This window comes from Manis pentadactyla, chromosome 19 (genome assembly GCF_030020395.1).
Source record: "Manis pentadactyla isolate mManPen7 chromosome 19, mManPen7.hap1, whole genome shotgun sequence".
Lineage (NCBI taxonomy): Eukaryota > Metazoa > Chordata > Mammalia > Pholidota > Manidae > Manis > Manis pentadactyla.
In genome coordinates, this window is record NC_080037.1 from 6,462,174 (window position 1) to 6,481,728 (window position 19,555).

General features: G+C 38.4%; 1 protein-coding gene across 3 annotated transcripts in view; it reads right to left on the reverse strand.

The window, feature by feature from the left end:
* ATF6 (activating transcription factor 6) overlaps positions 1-19,555 on the reverse strand; it is a 196,023-nt gene that overhangs the window by 85,646 nt on the left and 90,822 nt on the right. The window lies entirely within an intron of this gene.

A 19,555-nucleotide genomic window follows, 5' to 3' on the forward strand; every position in this document is an offset into this window, starting at 1 on the left:
GCATTTCCCCAACATCTTTGAGTTTGTACTTTGAGAACAGTGCTGAAATCCAGATTCATCTGACTCAAAAGGCCATGCTACATGACTGCATACAAAAAAATGTTGTATCAGCACCCCAAAAGTTATTTTCTCCTGAAACCAAACTAAAAAGAAATGACTCATACCTGAGTAGAAAAACTTTTTTTATTTCTGAATAAGGCTACACAATGCTACAGGATAAACTATCTGTACTGTTTGCTATTTTTCTACTTTTTAAGCCAATGCCTAAAATATGTGTATGCATATGTATGAATGTGTATACATGTATTCATACATACATGTATGTATATTTTTCAAAGATTAATTCCAGGGTCTAATTCTGAATCTCCCCTTTACTAAATTAAAGGGGCAAAACATTAGGAAGTGGGATGAAAATTAGCAGACAGTTCTTATAAGGACTTCATTTTTAGTTCCTCTTTCGCTGACTTGTCTGTGTATTTCTTAGCACTGTGGTTTATATAGGCATGTTATGTGTTTATTTCATCTGGTCTCCAGAATCTTGGTTTGGCAGTATCTTCTGCTACCCAATACACTTTTGCTATAATTATATACAGTATATGTTATGTTTCCAAAGAGTATATAAATAACATTTCATTGGTTTAAGTATAAAGACTGGAAATTTGAGGTTGAAGAAGTTCAATCACAGGATATTGTTTTAAGAAGTTTCAGCAAAATGTACAACCTAACAAGACTGTTAAGATGACACAAAGAACATGGACAGCCTGGTATAACCTTTGAAACTTGGCTTTGCTTTAATTCTTCCTTAAAAGCTATTTGATGAAAACACAGCATTGAATACCATACAGCACTGGATATCCATTTGCAAAAAATGAACTTTGATCCATCCCTGCACCATTTACAACGCTTAACTCAAAATGGATCAGAGACCTACATGTCATGTAAAGCCTAAAACTATAAAATTTTTAAAAGAAAACATAAGAAAATCTTTGTAACTTTGGTTTAGGCAAGGATTTCTTAGGATAAGAAAAAAGGATCCATAAAAGAAAAAGATGATAAACTGGACTTCATCAAAATAAGAATTCCTGCTCTTTGAAAAACACTGCTAAGAAATTGAAATGACAAGCAGAATGGGAGAAAATATATCCAAATCATGTGTCTGATAAAGGACTTGCATCTAGAATAAAGAATTCTCAAGTCAATTATAATACAACAAACAACCCAATTAAAAATGCATAGAAGATTTAAACAGACACATCACCAAAGAAGATATATGAATGGCAAATAAGCACATGAAAAGACAGTTAAAACTATTATTCATTAGAGAATTAGAAATTAAAACCATGAGATACCATCGCACACCTATTAGAACAGCTAACATTAAAAAGACTGGCCATATCAAGTGTTGGTGAGGATGCAGAGGAACTGGACCTCACACAGGCTGGTGGGAATGTAAGAGGGTATAAACACTGTGGAAAATTGGTAATTTCTGAGAAAGCTAAACATATACCTATCATATAACCCAGCCATTCTACTCCCAGGTATGAGAAATGACAGCATATGTCTCTACAAAGACTTGTGCACACATACTCATAGTAGCTTTATTTGTAGTAGCCATGACTGGCTGATGAGTGGATAAACTAATTGTGTTATACCCCTACAATGACATACTTAGCAGGAAAGGAATGAACTACTGATAAGGCAACAATATGGATGAATCTCAAGATAAAAAAAAAGAAAAAAAATATAATCTATGATTCCTTCATATAAAATTAATTCTTTAGATGTAAACTTTGGCAACAGAAAGAAGATCAATGGTTCTCTGATGACAGAGGAGAGGGTGAGTGGGGAGAATTACAAAGGGGAAAAGCAAACAACTGGGAAAGATGAGCATACTGATTCTCTTGACTGTGGTGATGATTTCACAGATCTATACATATCAAAACATTACAAACTGCAATTAAATATGTGCAGTTTCTTATAAGTCAATTATACATCAATACAGCTGTTTAAAAAAAATAAACTTATCTTCCATGGAAAACAGTAAAGACATTCCCCCCAAAAATAAAAACAGAACTAGTATGTGATCAAGCAATCCTACTTCTGGGTATACATCTGAAGGAAACTAAATCACTATTTCAAAGAAATATCTGCACCCCAATGTTCACTGTAGCATTACTCACAATAGACAATATGTGGAAATAACCTAAGAATCTATATTGATGGATAAATGGATAAAGAAAAGAAAATGTGGTAATACACACACACATGGAGTAATATTCCTCCACACATACACACACACAAAAGAAATCCTGCCATTTGCAACAACACGGATGGATCTTGAGGGTATTATGCTAAGCGAAGTAAGTCAGACGGAGACAAGTGCTGTATGATCTCACTTACAGGTGGAATACAAAAACAGCCAGAACAGAACAGACTGGTAGTCACAGGAACACAGCAGAAAGGTGGGTGCCAGGGGCTGGAGGAGAGGGTGGCAGGGAATGGGGAGATGTCAGTCAAAGCTGTAAGATGAACAAATTCTGGGAATCTAAGGTGCACTATGTTAACTACAGTTAACAATACTGCATTATATACTTGAAACTTGCTTAGAGAGTGGATCTTAAGTGGTCTCACTACAACAAAAAAGTAAGTAGGTGTGGAACGTGTTACTAACCTTATTGAGGTTATCATTTTGCAATATATGTGTATCCAATCATCAAGTTATACACCATAACTTATACAATGTTACATGTCAATTATATCTCAATAATGCTGGGGATAGTGAGGGACCCTAATCTTCACCTTAAAAAATGTCATCATACGACATACAAAATTTCACTATTTTAATTACAAGCTATGTTAAAGAATGTCTTTTTCTGCTTCACATAGCACAGAATTAAACCAGCCATGAAGTTTTACTCTTCTATTAAGAGAATTGAAGGTGCTAAGGGGAAGGTGGCAGAGCAGGAAGACCCTGAGCTCACCTCCTCCTCCAGGCACACCAAGGCAAAACTCCATACAGAGCGACTCATTCTAAGAACAACCTGAACACTGCAACAGCTCTTGACAAAACTAACAATACGAAGAAAATGCCACACTGAGAAGGGTAGGAGGGGCAGAGATGTGGGCCGCGTGAGGACCAAACCCCTGGCAAGGTGACCCACAAGAGGGAGGCGCATCCTGGGCACAGCAGGGTCCTCCAGGGGGAGTCGGGCCCTTGCACACCCTGGGCACCCTCTGCCCTAGGGTTCCACACTGAAGATGAATCCCCATCATGTCTGGCTTTGAAATTCAGCAGGACTTAAACTCCAGGTGCTTTGAAGATCAGCAAGGCTCACTTTGGGACAGAGTTCTACTCCTCTCCCTTAATACCCGAAATATCCTCACTCTCAGCTGATAACATCACATTGTACTTCAGTGGGAAAAAAGAAACCTTCAGAGGTGTCTTCTCTGGAACCAAACCTCCTCCCTGTGAACCTGCCTTGCCTCTACCATACAAGAGGAGCTCCCACTTCACATGCCCTCCCACAAAACAAAGGGCAATCTTTCTATTTCTGACATGAATTTTCTCCCTTTTGCCTCTTACCAAGGACTGAATCACTTCACCTGTAACATTGATTGATTCCTATCTACCAGTTCATTCCTTAAAAATTTTTAATTGTCATTAAAAAAAACACAAAAACCACTACCTTCTCTCTGTTCCCCTTACAGGAAACATTCTTAAAATAGTTAGATTGTCGTACCCTTACTGCCTAACCCATCGTTCATCTAATTTTCACTTCCAGCTCATCACTAAAGTGCTCTTGTCAAGGATACCCAGGATTCATGTTGACACATCCAGCGAGTATTTCCCTTCATCTGACCTGACCTCTCAGCAGTATTTAAGTCAACCACTCCTTCCCTCCTTAAAACATCTCCTCTCTTGGCTTTCTTAGCTTTCCTCCTCCTTTGCTGGTTGCTCCATTTCAGTTTCCTCTGCTGGCTACCCTTCTCTAATGGAATCTCTACTCCGATCGCAGACCCTCTACACCCTCTTCCCAGGCGATTCCATTAGTGTCCTGGATTTAAATATCTCTAAGATGACAATTCCTAAATCCACCTTCTTAGCTCAGACCTATCCTCCCAGATTCCCAGAGCCAATTTGACATATTCCCTTGAAATGTCTCACAGACATTTCAAACTTTAATGTGTCAAAAAAGAACTCTTCATATTCATACCAAATAAATCATCCTGCCCTATCCCAAATATTTTTTACCTCAATAAATGGTAGCAACACCCACCTAGTTACTCTAGTTAGAAATCTGAACATATCCAGTACATCTCCAATTCCCACTGACTCTATCTATAGAATGTAATAAAAACCCACTCACCACTCCACTGCCATCATCATACTACTTCGACTATTAAAAAAACCTTCTAATTGATCTCTCTGCTTCTATCATCTCTTCCTATAACACACTGTCTAAAAAGCAACTAAAGTCATCTTACAAACTAAATCACTTATGTCAGTCAGTTACTTAAATCCCTTCATTGGCCATCAGAATAAAATCCAGACTCCTTACTGTAGCTCTCAAGTCCCATGTGACCTGGTCCCTTTCTATCTCTCCGACTTCATTTCATTACCTGGCCCAACCCCCCATCCCATTCACTAAGTCCTCTGCCACACTAGTTTTCTTTCATCTCAAATAAAACCCTTCCTGCCTCCTGGCCTTTGCACATGCCTGGAATCCCCGCCCTCACCTCAAGATGTCAGTTAAATGTCACCTCTCAGGAGAGCATCCTTGAGGATCCTATTTTAAGTAAGCCTCCCTGTTATTCTCTCTGAACCCACTGCTTGTTTTTTCATAAAACTTACTGTATCTGCCATTATTTTACACGTTTATCTGTTTACAGTTTTGTTTTCTGGTCAGCATCACCAACTAGAATAGAAGCTGCATGAACACAGAGGTTGTGTCTTTCTTATTTATCATTGGAACCCCTGCTCCTCAGAATGTTAATTAAGTAGCTCCCCAAAAAAGTAATAGTGTTGAGTACATGAAAAGAATCTTAATATATCCAAAACCTCCCTGATCTAGTAGCAGATTACTGCAGAAAGTTCTGAAAAACATATTAGTATGGAGTTGGTTATATGCACTACTTTGTTACGGCAACTTTCCATCTAAATATAACAAAAAGAAAGTACACTTTTTTGTTCTGCAATATTTAAAATTTTTTGAAAGTTCTCCTAAATTTTAAAATTTTATTTGAAGCTGTTATCCTTGAAATTTAATAATTTAGAAAATAAAATATATTACATATTTATCTTACATTTAAAGTTGAATCATTGGCTTAAAAATGGGAGATTATAGAGGATTTATTTCCTTAACTCATAACTATACTATCCACATGTAGATAAAACTAATATATTAGAGAATTCTGTGACTCATGGGAAACACAGAATTCATTCCAAAGAAACTGGATGAAACTGTTACGAATGACCATCTGTTGAAAGCTATCTTTCTCTTGTATTTGTAAGTCTTAATAATTTATCTTAATGTTTCTCATGCAACAAAACATTTCAAATACTATTATAGTGTCAGTTAAGTTGCAGTGTTATTCTGAGATCAGTTATGTAAAGTTTAAAGAAAAAGGAATTGAATATTTTAAACACAGTTGTAATGAATTCATTACAAATTAAAATTTGTTTGTTACAGCTTCAGACACAAAGATCCTGAGACGTCTGACCTGGTAAGTTATAGTGCCCTGGCTGAGGACGCACATGCAAGAGCTGAGACACTGATAAAACACTGGATCATTGGCCTTGCTCAGTTCCTGATGGATGAAAAGTAAGTAAAAGAAATCAGGGCACTGCTGCTTTCTGATCATACAGTAACTCATCAGATTAAAGATTTAGTTGCAAATAGGAAGACTGAGTTAGTATTTCCACTACAGAGAATTGTGCTTTTTTTTTTTTTTTTTTTACAAATGAAAATCTACAGACTCGATGTTTTGTGTAGTCATTTGGTCTGGGCACCAAGTGATCAGCAACAAAGGTCTTCTATGAAAAGGCTTGGCAACAAACACAAGAGGCACTAAAATATTCAGTGCTGCACAACTTTTGATCTCATCATTCATCTTGGAACAGCTGTATTGATATTTATATTGATAGTGCAAAACCAATTCTGATACCTTAGCATGAATCAAGACAGTGTTAGCAAACCGTACTAGAATTTATTGTTTAATTCAACACCCCGTGTTCTGATACACACAAACACGCACTCACACAAACACAATCAGTCTAATTCAAGGATATCCTTGATAAAGCAATAAAAAACGTAGTTTTATTAAATCTTGACCCTTCTTTTTAATACTGTGTGACAAAATAAGAAATGCACTTAAAGCACTTCCACTACATCCTTTAGTACAATGGCTGTCTAGAGGAACATTACTCGTGTTTGAGTTGTGAGCCATACTAGCAACTTTTAAAGGAAAGAATTTCTACTTTACCAGTTTTACTTGAAAGGATGCCAGAGAGACAAACTATAATTATTTAGACTTGGGTATTTGATAGACATTTTCTTGAAAATGAATTAAGGGAACCACTTCAAGGACAATAAATGACAATGTTGTTGACAATGATAAAATATGAGCCTTCAAGAGAAAACTAGAAATTTGGATCTGCCTCGATGACCTTAACAGCTTCCTAACACTCGAGACTTTGCTGGAAAGATTTGTAGTGTTATTAAAGAATGTCATGTTTAAATATTATATAATAAAATGTATCACTGGAAGATTTGCATAACTCAGTAAGCCAATATTTTCCATATGGCCAATGTGTGATGATACAAAATCATGCATGAAAAATAGATGCATTCACAGTGCAAGATGAACCAATGGATTTTAATGCATCAGAGTACTAAAAATTCATAAATTTGGCTTCTACACTTTAACTAACTTTTAAGAAACTATCCTTTGTTGAATTTTGATGTAGCATCAAAGAAGAATATCCATAATTATCTGAAAAGGCTTTAAAAATATTTCTTCCTTATCCAGCTACACATCTGTGTGAAGCCAGACTTTCTTATAGACTTTAACCAAAAAGAAATGATTAATGTAGAAGCAGATATGAGAATCCAGCTGGCTTCCATGAAGCCAGATATTAAAGAGATTCATAAAAATGTAAAACCATGCCACTTTTCTAATGTTTCTTCATGTTTCCGAAAATAAAAAGGAGTTCTGAAACCAAAGTTTGAGAACCACGGATTTACATCAATCTAAGGATCTCAACTTTCTTATTACTTAGTCGGGTCTTCGGCTCGATGGCAAAATAGGACCCTAAAAGGTCAAGGTCAAACATACAGAAGACGAGTGCATAAATATCTGATCAGATACATGTCTGCCAACATAGCTCTGAGTTGGATTTTCTTCATTCAAAAGTCAAGGAAAAATTATAATTATTATTTTTTTTTGAGAGGGCATCTCTCATATTTATTGATCAAATGGTTGTTAACAACAATAAAATTCTGTATAGGGGACTCAATGCACAATCATTAATCAACCCCAAGCCTAATTCTCAACAGTCTCCAATCTTCTGAAGCGTAACGAACAAGTTCTTACGTGGTGAACAAGTTCTTACATAGTGAATAAGTCCTTACATGGTGAACAGTGCAAGGGCAGTCATCACAGAAACTTTCGGTTTTGATCACGCATCATGAACTATAAACAATCAGGTCAGATATGATTATTCATTTGATTTTTATACTTGATTTATATGTGAATCTCACATTTCAAGGAAAAATTATTTTTTAAGTTATACATCATTCTCTTTAGTTCACACTGCTTGTAGCTCCACCAGAATAGATATTCATAAGCTAATTCAAAGCACATGTTAGAGGGAGGAGGCAACCTATCTCGTTAAGGAACTTCAAAAGGGAACCTCTGGCACTGCCTCCAAGGCAGACTCATTCTTGACACAGTAAGTTGTTGGATTTCTATCAAAAAACAAATGGAATCAGAAGAGAAATGGCTCTGAAACTTGAACTGATAACAGAGGCCCGTTTACTCTGTATGATAAATCTTGAAAATAAAATGAAAATGTATTTCTAGGAGTATTAAATCGGACATAGATAACTCCAAATAAATTATTCAAAATATAATCTACAGAAGATGTAACAATTTAAGTTGACAAGCTTTTCTTGAATACCTTCCATATTCAAAATAAAATCAACACTGTGCAGGGGATAAAATGCTCACATCGTCTCATTCTTCTAGGACACCCCAGATGTATGTCACAGATGGGCCTCTTATAAATACGGAGCATTTTTAGTCTGTGGCTTATTGATTCTGGAGCTTAAAATGACACCACAATCTGTTCATCACCGTAAGTGAAAAATAAGCTCTGCCCGTGTACCACCAAGATCATGTATCGGTGGAGTGTTTCAGCTCTGGAACAGAGAGCCTACTGAGTGTATAACTTCCCTCTGGCAAAGTGTACCTAGCGCCTTTGAAAAATGCATTTTTATTCACTGACTCTGAAAGACTGATTTCTAAGAATTTATCGTGAGACACAGATAGATGGCCCTGATAAAAATAGGAAGTGAAGAAGCTAATCTGCCACCAAACCTCTATCCCGTTATGGTAATGACATAAACTAATTTAGATTACGGTGTCAAATCGGATGGATGTGCTATCTAGTTTATTCATTCACTATTCCCTGAATACTTGCTGGATACCAGAGACAGAGTGATGACTAAGCTAGAGACAGTTCTTTCCTTCAGGGTGTTTGAGGTTTGGCAGGGGAAACAGGCACTAAGCAAACAATTACATAACTAGGCAAACACTACATTCTTAGTCTCAGCTAATCACCCATCCTGCTAGCTTCCAGTGTGAATCCCATGCTAAGAGTTGGAAAACTTCTCAAAGCCATCCCATAATAGGCTCTTTATAGATTAGTATCAGTGTCTTGAAATAAATAGCACACAAAAGTTAGCCTTAGGATTTTTCAGGAAAAACCAACTAAGTGTCAGTGTTCAGATCTGCTGATGGTGTCAGAATTCAACCAGAGTCCAAAATGAACAAATCACTGCCTATGGGGGAGGGGAGGAAATGACATGAGGGTTTCAGACCGTAATCCTGAGTCAGGTCATAAATCATCAACTTTTCCTAACTTAATAATTGCTTCCTCCCTAATTAAGTTTTGTGACATCATCAAAAAGCTTGTACCAAATGTTTTGACATAAAATGATTTAACAAACTACTCTGGTAGTTTTCTGACTGTATATGAGGAAAAACTCCAAGACTATCTATATATAAATTAAATTAGAAATAGTTCTGTCAACTTTTTAAAAAAATTCTTTAATATTATTAAAAACCACCTCCTTATTTAAGATTTAGGAGACTTTTAAAGTCTCAAGGAATACTTTAAATATGATTTTATTTTTTTTATATCTGCGTTTAATTGCATACTCTTATTTTTTTTGTAGTCTTACTGCAAATACACAAAAATTATTCCTCAAGTTTTCCTGATGCTCTGCTTTAAACAGGAAAACCTTAATATAGATGAGGAAAAAACACTGACTTATTTTCCTTTAATACATCTGTCAAAAGTAAAATATATGCTCCATTCTTACATTTATATGTATATAGCCACAATAGTTACACAAGCACACACACACACACACACACAAGCACACACACACACACACACACACACACACACACACACACACACACACACACACACACACACACACACACACACACACACACACACACACACACCTTAGTCGTTTCTCCACAAGTCTGGATTACGCTCTAATTACTCTACCAACACTGGAATCTCAGGTTACCAGTAACTTCCATGTGTCTACATGCCAACTGGGTTTTCCTTTCTCATTCTTACCAAGCTTCGTAACATCCAAGATTGCTGACCACTTCCTTTTTGAACTCTTGTTTCTTGACCTCCATGTTTTAAAGTAAAGTAGGCTGACTTTTTCCTCTCATCTGTAGTAGACTATTCCAATTCTCCTGTATCTGTAATCTTTCCTCTTTGTGTTTCCTTGCTAGCTCTTTTCTTCCAATTATGATTACTTTAGCATGTGGATTACTTCTCCATAGGGCTTGTCTTTGGATCTTGTTATCTTTGGAAAATGAACCTGAAGCAACTTAAATGTTTTGAACAGAGAGATCAACAGAATTTAACTCCAAGTTGAATGCTTTGAAATATAAAAAAACTACTGGATATATGAGTTCCAGAAAGGCAACAGGAAAGTGATCCTAAACACACACTCTGTAGCCAGACTTTCTAAGGTTAACTTTCTAAGGTGAACTTCCAAACTATATCACATTGGACAATTAACTGACCTCTCTGGGCCTCAGGCTCCCCATCTGTAAAAGGGTAACAACTGTACCTACCTCATAGGGATATTATGCAGATTAAAGATTGGCATGTCATAAGTGCTAGAGAAGTGATTATTGAGTAAATTAAAAGAACCAGCAGTCATTAAAACATTAAACTCATTAATTTATAGGCTCACATTACAACCTAACATTTTGTTGTTTTGTTATGGTTGTTTTCAAAACCCTTAAAATATATTGATTCCACTAGAATGAATCACTTTAGTTACTTCCAAGAGTTTTAACACAATACTAAAAATTTCTAAGAGGACAGTGTTCACATATACAAACACACAATATATACCTACACACACACACACAAATAAAGGACTACTACAGATTTCAGAGCTAGAAAGAACATACAAGTCTACTTTAACTTTATCATTTTACAGATAAGGAAACTGAAGACGAGAGAGAACTGATTCGTCCAGTCATATGGCATATAGTGAGTGGCAGAATTGGGACTAGAAAACAGGTCTCTAAAGTCTGCATCTATGAATTATTTAAAAACACTTTTTCTTAACATATTCATGATGTGAAGGAATACTCCTTTTAGAATACAGTCTTGCTTCAAGGATATATTTTCTTCCCCATTACAAAAAATCTGAAATTTTATAAAAAGAAAACCATCAAGAAGGCAGTATAGCACAGAGAAGACAAGTAGTGACTCTATAATATCTTTCTATGCTGATAGACAGTGACTGTCATGGGGTCTGTGGTGGGGACTTGTTAATGGGGGGAATCTAGTAACCAGTGTTGCTCATGTGATTGTATATTAATGATACCATAATAAAAAAAAAGAAAACTATAGAAACTTTAAGCTATCAATTATTAAATCTCATATTTCTTTAGGGTAATTTTAGAAGTCTTTCAGGAATGATTCTATAGTTAAAGGTCCAGCCACATCAAGGTAGACTATGTATTTTTAAATTTTTCATTGTTATTTAAAACAAAAGTAATTTTAAACACTCATTGGGAAAATTTTCCTCTTGTTTCTGCAAACCCCACCTTGAGTAATCTTTTGAACAGATAGGACATAAAAAATGAGGTTAAAGGGCAAAATAAATGGCAGTTTGAGCAGCCAACATTTATTTGGGACTCGCTGCACTGCAGCAGACCTTGCAGAAACACAAAACAGAATGAGTAGACATATGGAAAACACATTATAAAATAAAGCCTCCTAAACAGAGTGCATGAATAATAAATGGTTGGAAAATTGTCCTGACTCTGATGGATTTGCTGACCATCCTGAGAATTCGGAAGGCTAAATTATTCAAGAATTTTAAGTTTTCTTTGTGTCCATGACTATTCTATATACAAGTCTAGCTACAGAGACTACAGAATAGTCATTTTTCAAACATTAAACAAGCTGTTTTTGAATCTGCAATTGAAAAGTCTAAATAATAGGGATTTTTTTTTAATGTTAGCTAGCAAGTTGTTATAGAGCCAAGGAACAAATGACTAAATCCCTAAGACCATGCAACAGCCACTCGTATTTAACAAGGAGCTTGAGATCAAAAGTTTCTGATCTCAAGGATCTGGCATGCCATATACACCATCCATAATAAAATGCATTTACAACATGCACAAAAACCACTCCTCTATGAGAAGTCCTGGAGTACCAAGCATTAAAATGGTGTCTATTTTGGCTAAAATACTTTGTTTTTAAGACACAAGCAAAGATTTTTTTTTCAACTGTTTTAAAAAGAAACCAGAAACTCTCAAAGCCTATATAGTAATTTTTCAGACAATTAGGTTATTCTTACTAGAGTGCTTAATCTACAATGGGTAACCACATACAGAAAAAAATTTTTAATTTTTATTCAACAACTTCAGCAAAACTGCCCAGCACATAGGGCAATGAAACATGGTTAGCTTTCGAGGAATGGAATAATTTTGCTCTTTACATATTCCACAGTGTATGTAAAGTGCAGCACCAGGATATAAATTTAAAAAATCATTGTATTAAATTAGAACCCCTCGATTATTGCCCTGGTTCTACTGCTTACCATTTTTGTGTCCTTACACAAGCAACTTAACCTATTTGCCTCAATTTTTCATCTGTAAAACAGGACTAGGAATACTTAACTCTGTCATATGTAAAGAACTAACAAAGCTATGTATGTGAAGGAGAGCCTGCAAACTGTAATAACCATCTACATTAAAGGTGTCAGTATTTGTATATAAATGAAATGAAAGAGAAAATGGATATATAACGCTACTGATGTAATCACTAGGTGACCTAAGTTAAGTGGATACAACTCTGGTCTATTTTTTTTATTTTTTAATTTTTATTATATATAAGTTTAATACAGGATAAAGATCACTCATCAGTGCAGAAGATAATACACAAGAAACACTGTTCCGATAAATCTGTATCTGTATCTCATAAATTTTAAATGGATAAGTTATATGCAAAAATTGTACTTTATAATACCTAGAGGATAAGAATTATATGTAAACGTACAATGGAAATAAAATCATGGAGGTCATCTTAAAAGTCATTACAGAGTGTTCAAAGTAAAAGATTGATACATCTTTTTTTTTCTCTTTAAAAAAATGTTATTGTGGCATAATATACATTATCTTTTCCATTTCAGTCACTTTTAAGTGTACAATTCAGTAGAAATAAGTACATTCACAATATTATGTAACCATCAACACAATTTCCAGAATGTTTTCATCATCCCAAACAGAAACTCTACCCATTAAGCAATAATTCCCCTTTCTCTTTTCTCCCCAGCCCCTAATAGCCTCTGTTCAACTTTACACCTCTATGAATTTGCCTATTCTCTTCCTTATATATGTGGACTTATGTAACATTTGTCCTTTTGTGTCTGGCTTAAGTCACTTGACATCATGTTTTCAGGGTTCATCCATGCTGTAGCCTGTATCACAATTTTACTCCTTTTAATGGCTGAATAATATTCAATTATGTGTACACAGCATATTCTGTTTATCTATTCATCTGTTGATGAACACCTGGGTTGTTTCCACCTTTTGGTTACTGTGAATAATGCTGCTATGAACATACCTGTTTGAGTCCCTGTTTTTAGTTATTTCCAATATATACCTAGGAGTGGAATTGGTGGATCGCAGAGTAATTCTACATTTGACTTTGTAGGGAACCAGCAAACTGCTTTCCACCATAATTTCTTATTGTTATTAATCTCTGCAATATCTGAATATATGTTCTCATATTCTATTTTGTCTTTTCTTAATGTTTTGACATATTTTTCCAGTTTTTTCTCTTCTTTCTCAATTTTTTTTGTGGTAAAATACACATAATATAAATGTATTATCTTAACCATTTTTAAGTGTACAGCTCAGTGGTTATTAAGCACATTCACATGGTTGTGCACCATACTGCCACCCATCTCCAGAACTCTTCTCATCTTACAGATCTGACACTCCATGGTCACTAAACAATAATTCCCCATGACTCCCTCTTCCCAGTCCCTGGCAATGGCCATTTTACTTTCTTTTTTTTTTAAATCTCCCTTTTCCATCATGCCCCAGCCTCTAGTAACCACCATTCCAGTCTGTTACTATGAGATCAGCTTTTTATGTTTGTTTAGATTCCACACATACGTGAGATCTTACAGTATTTGTCTTTCTGTGTCTGGCTTATTCCACTGAGCATAACATCCTCCAGTTTCATCCATGTTGTTGCAAATGACAGCATTTCATTCTTTCTTAAGGCTGTATAATATTCCATTATATATGTCACATTTCCTTCGTCACCAAACATTTAGCTTGTTTCCATATCTTGGCTACTGTGAATAATGCTGCAGTGAACACAAGAGTGCAGATATCTCTCTGAAAAACTGACTTCATTTCCCTTGGACATATGCCCAGAAGTGAGATTGCTGATCATATAGTAGTCCTATTTTTAATTTTTTGAGGACTCTCCATATTGTTTCTGTTGTGCACCAATTTACATTCCCACCAACAGTACAGAAGACTTCCCTTTTCTCCTCAACCTCATCAAAACTTGTTATTTATTTTTTGAAAACAGGCAGCCTAACAGGTGCGAGGTGATGTCTCACTGTGATTTTGATTTGCATTTCCCTAACGATTAGCTAGAGCATCTTTTCTTCGTGTATCTTCTTTGGGAAAATATCTATATAGATCTTTAGCCCATATTTTAGTCAGGGTACTTGGGGATTTTTGTTTTGTTTCATTTTGTTTTGTTGCTATTGTACTGTAAGAGTTCCGTATATTTTTTGGATGTTAAGCCCCTATCAGACAGCTGGTTTACAAGTACTTTCTCCCATTCCTCAGGTTGCCTTTTCATTTTGCTGATTCCACATACCCCGTCTCACACGGCTGCCGGTTCCAGCCAAGGCAACTTGACTCCAACAAGCGCTGCACTGCCTCCCTGGACCGTCTCATGTGGGACGCATCTCGGAGACCATGATTGGCCTTACAGAATAAATCCCCCGACCCCCTGCGCCGAGCCTGGCTCAGCGTCGCCGGTCACCTGACGGGGTCGAGCCGAGTCCGAGATGGCGACTCCGCCCCCGCCCCCTCCGCCCTCCCGGCGGGGTCGCGGCGCCCAAGGCCTCTGGTCTATTTTTTATAATGTGCTTTAGACCTGAATGAGATAGATTTCAAAGTAAGTTAAAGGTTAATTAGAAAAAAGCCTTCTAAAAGAAGGTTTTTAAAGTCTCTCTTCTGTGATAAAACTTTTTTAATGCACTATTTTAAAAGACTTTCTTCGTTCCAAACTCATTTACTCACATTTTTTTTTCCAGCTAAAGAAAGAATTTGGCTAAAAGGCCATGAGCACAGAGATAAGAAAATGGCCAAATTCCAAAATCAATGTGTAGGCTCAAGTCTTCGAGTCCCAAAACAAAAGAAGTGGTGTCCTTTTGAAGGAGACTTTACAAAGTGCTTAATTTCCTTTGATTGCTAAGGAAATTCCTCTTGCCTCTAAAGATTTTATATATATAACTATATATGCTAAACAGAAATTTCCAAGAAATACATAATATGAATTGAGAAAACATGCCATTGTTCTAAAAATGTATTCAGTATTAATATAGGCATTAATTCAGGACATGACATTGCTATTCTGTGAAATTCTTTTTTAGGGCCTTCCATGGGAATAAACCTGCGGCAAACATTCTGAACGAGTAACGTCACACAGTCAACCTTACTGCAATAATCAGAACCTTTCCTATCTGTGTCCAAAGTTTCAGGTTTCTGTCTCATGCTGCTGGAACATGTGCAAATACTAAACACCATCCCTTCCCCAAAACAAAAAGCAGTAGGATCTAACAACGATCTAGTCTGAAATGTTTCTCCCAAATATGAAAAAATAAGGATGCAAGGACCTCAAAGTTCTACCTATCGGCTGTTAAACGTTTCACCAACTTTCCAGCCCGCTGATTTCTCCAGCTCTGAAGCTTACACTCAAGAGGCAAAGCTGATGCATCCGTGGCTAGCACAACCATAAATGGGCAAAAGAAAGGTCATCTCCAAACTTTCTGCTGGAATTCAGTACTACTAATATTACTTCTTGGATCAGTAAAACAGATTCAAATTTAAGCAAAACAGTAAAACACCCTTTAAATGATTGTGAAAAACAAACTTCCATCACCGTGACTTCTCTTGGCGAACCATACTTAAAACAGTTCTGCCTAATAAGCCCTGAGCGAGCGGCTGGTATTGTTCTGAGTGTCAGGGGTGCTAATGAAAAAGCAGGACACTTCCTGCCTTTAATCAGAGGCTTATGATACAGATGAAAGGATGAGGCTTTTAGATTAAACAATTAGGGGCCAATACAAGAGGAATTTTTTTTCTTTAAAGCCACATTGTGTAGTGTAATTAACAGTTTATGGAAGCTCTAAGGTCCGCACCACAATCATAGAGTGGCCCCAGGCTGTTCCTTTTACATAAAGTTGCTGGCTTACAAAGCAAGAGAATACATTTAATGGAATCAACATTATTTCCCTGGTCACAAACGAATGGACCATGAACCATGAGCCAAGGTTATCATAGCGATTCTACCTAGAGATGGTGAATATATATATAAATACATACACAGATCTTCTGTTTGGCGAGTCTGAGCAATGTGAAGAAGCCTATTACTGGAATTACTGGAGCTGCTATTGAATGAGGGATGACAGCAGGCCACTACTGCAGTTTTCCACGAAGACTACACAGTCTATAAAGTACAAGCACAGAGGAACTATTTGGCTGCTGAGCCAGTTTCCTGTGCTTCTTCAATTCCCATGTTTCTTACAATAAGGCCGTATTAGTTAAGGTTATTCTTACAATCCATGTCATATATGATACCGCTAATAAATTTTAAGAAACCAAGAAAGGGTGAAATACCTATATATGCTGCTATATCTAGAGTACACAAGTACTCAGAAAGGAGAAACATCTCTAAGGCAGGCATGTAGCTAGAGCTCATGGTCTCCTTATGTCTATATTATGTATGTGTTTGAAACAGATGAAAAGACAATTTTAAGTGTATGCTTTTGATTTGAGGGACAGGTACTGAAAAAAGAAAATAATAAAAATAAAAACTGGTCCAAAAGTATGCACCTATCTCATCTGAAAAAGACAAAAAGCAGAGTAGAGATGATACGATGAACTGATGACATTCACAGTCATCTGAGAACCTGTTCTTAATGGGAAATTGCCCCAGGAAGATAAAAATTCCTTTCTTTAGTTATTAGTGGACAAGACAACAACATCTAAGGATAGTATTTTGTTGTTCACTGGAGTTACCAAGTAAATGTCACCTTCCCACTGTGCTCCTCAGTGTCACCTTTCTCTGCCCTTTGGAATCACTTATCTTACTTGAGCTTCCCTGAGATTTGTTCCTGTCCCACACTCTTGACTCATTTTGTTATATTCTTTAATCTCCCCTCCCTCCCTACATAGATGATCATATGAAAGCATTAAGAAAAAAAAACATTAAATTGGATTTACTCTTAGCAATATATCAGTTATATCACACTGAGAGTGACTTGCAAGTTTGAGAAAAAGCTATGTCCCACCACCCCAGCTCCAAATCATACAAAAACAAGTCAAAGAGGGAAAGAAAGACAAAACAGTCGTAGGAAAACCAGGTATAAATACCTGGAACTAAACAGAGTAGGTTTCTGTGTTGGAGGCAGAAAATGTAAAAAGAGTCAATAGAATAGGAAAAGGTTTAAACCTCTGGCCATTACTAGGATCATAAGCATTCTTTCTTGGTGGCCTGTAATGGGAACGTAGTAGTCAGTCAAGAATGAATCTGCTTTGGAGAAAATCATTTCAACAGCTCAACTAATGAGATTAAAGGGTGCGGGAGTATGGGGTGTAAGAGGGAGTTGAGTTTTGCAGAGAGTTGGTGAAGAGCCCCCACCCATAAGATGGCGAAATTCCTGCTTCTCTTCCGCGTCCTCGGTTCCCGCCGGCGCCACCTGAACCCCAATCACCCCTCACCCCCGTAATCCCAGCACTTAGCCAATAGCCACCAGCCCCGTAGAAGTGACACCACAATCACCCCAGCCCCTTCCTATATAACCCAGCACCTTTCCCTAATAAAGCGGAATTCTCCGGTGAATTGCTGCTGTGTGTCGCTCCCTTCCTTTCATTGGTGCCGAAACCCGGGAGACGGGACACCCCAACTGGGCCCCGTCTTCCCCCGACACCAGCGGCAGCTTGCCCTCGTCCTCTTTTTCCGGCGCTGGCTCCTCACACTCACCACTCCTCTTTGGCCTTTGGGTAAGTTTTCCCCCGGAGCGGGTCGCTCTTCCCCGAGCTATCGCAGCGCCATTGACCGTGATCGCCAGCAAGGCCCTGATGCTCGGGGACAAGGAGGGAACTCTCCCTGCCTTAGGCCTTCACAGCTGCGGCGGACCCCCAGGCCCCCCTCCAACAGCCATAAACGGGGTGACTCCTTTGCAGATGAGAACGCTCCCTTCCCCCCGCTCCTTCTGTTCCTTCCGCCGAAAATTCCTAGCACTAGGTACCTCGGACTCCGGCACTCTGCCTTCCTGGAGAAGTCTGGGTGACGACCCACACTTCCTAAGAAACCAACTCGTATACGAGTTTCCGCAGACCACCCAGGATCACCGGGGACGCCCTTTGTCTCCTTGCCGTCTGCTCCCAGTCCGAGGGTCTCCGTTCATCTTCCCCTGTGTGTCTCCTTCTCTGTCCTTTAGCCATGGGAGCCATCTCATCCCTCCCTGGAAGCTCACCTCCTGAATGCCTGCTCAAGCGTCTAGCCACCCTCTCCCTGACACCTGATATAAAACCAAAACTTCCCCGTAAATACTGCTCCCAAGATTGGCCGACATGCCCCCTAGACAATAACAACCAATGGCCGGCAGGGGGAGCTCTTGATCCTGACATCACTCGCGATCCTTTAACTACTGCCAGCGCCTGAAAAAATGGAAGGAGATTCCCTATACCCAAGCTTTCCGCCTCCTCCTCCCCCTGCCCCCCCCAAGTTCTCCCAGCCTGCGAGCCATCTCCCCCGCAGAAGCCTCCCGCCCACTCCCTTCCCCCTCCTCTCCTACCACAGCCCCTCCCCCTTCCTCCCCCACCATGTCCTCCCCCACCTCACCCCCCTGCAGATCAAGCCTGAGCCTTTCAGCCCCCCTCCAGCTAAGTCCCAGGAGCCTCCCCCATCTTTGCCCCCATCACCTGTTTCTCCCCCACAGACTGAGCCAGAACCCTCCAGTCCCCCACCGCCGTGGGTCTCCGCTCTCGAGATCTTCGCCTGCTGCTTAATAGCAGGTCTGAAAAAGGCAGCTCGTAAATAGTCAATTTTCAGAAGCTCCCTCCGAGTTCCTAGACAGACTCACTCAAGCCCTATTGCAGTTACCAGCCTGGACCCGGAAACGCCTGACGGGAGACACGTCCTTATGACATACTTCCTGGCTCAAAGCTACCCCGACATTAAAGCTAAACTCAAGAAGTTAGAACAGGGCCCGGCTACCCACAGACTGAGATCCTAACAGTGGCCTTTAAAGTCTTCCATAACCGGGAGGAAGAGAAAGAACGCCGTAAACAAAAGGCTGATCAGGCCAATTTCCAAATGTTGGCCAAGCTGATAAAACCACAACCTGGGCGCCCCTCTACAGACAGGCCCCCCCGGAGCTTGTTTCAAGTGCGGAAAAGAAGGACATTGGTCAAGGGCGTGCCCCTCCCCCAGACCTCCTACCACCCCATGCCC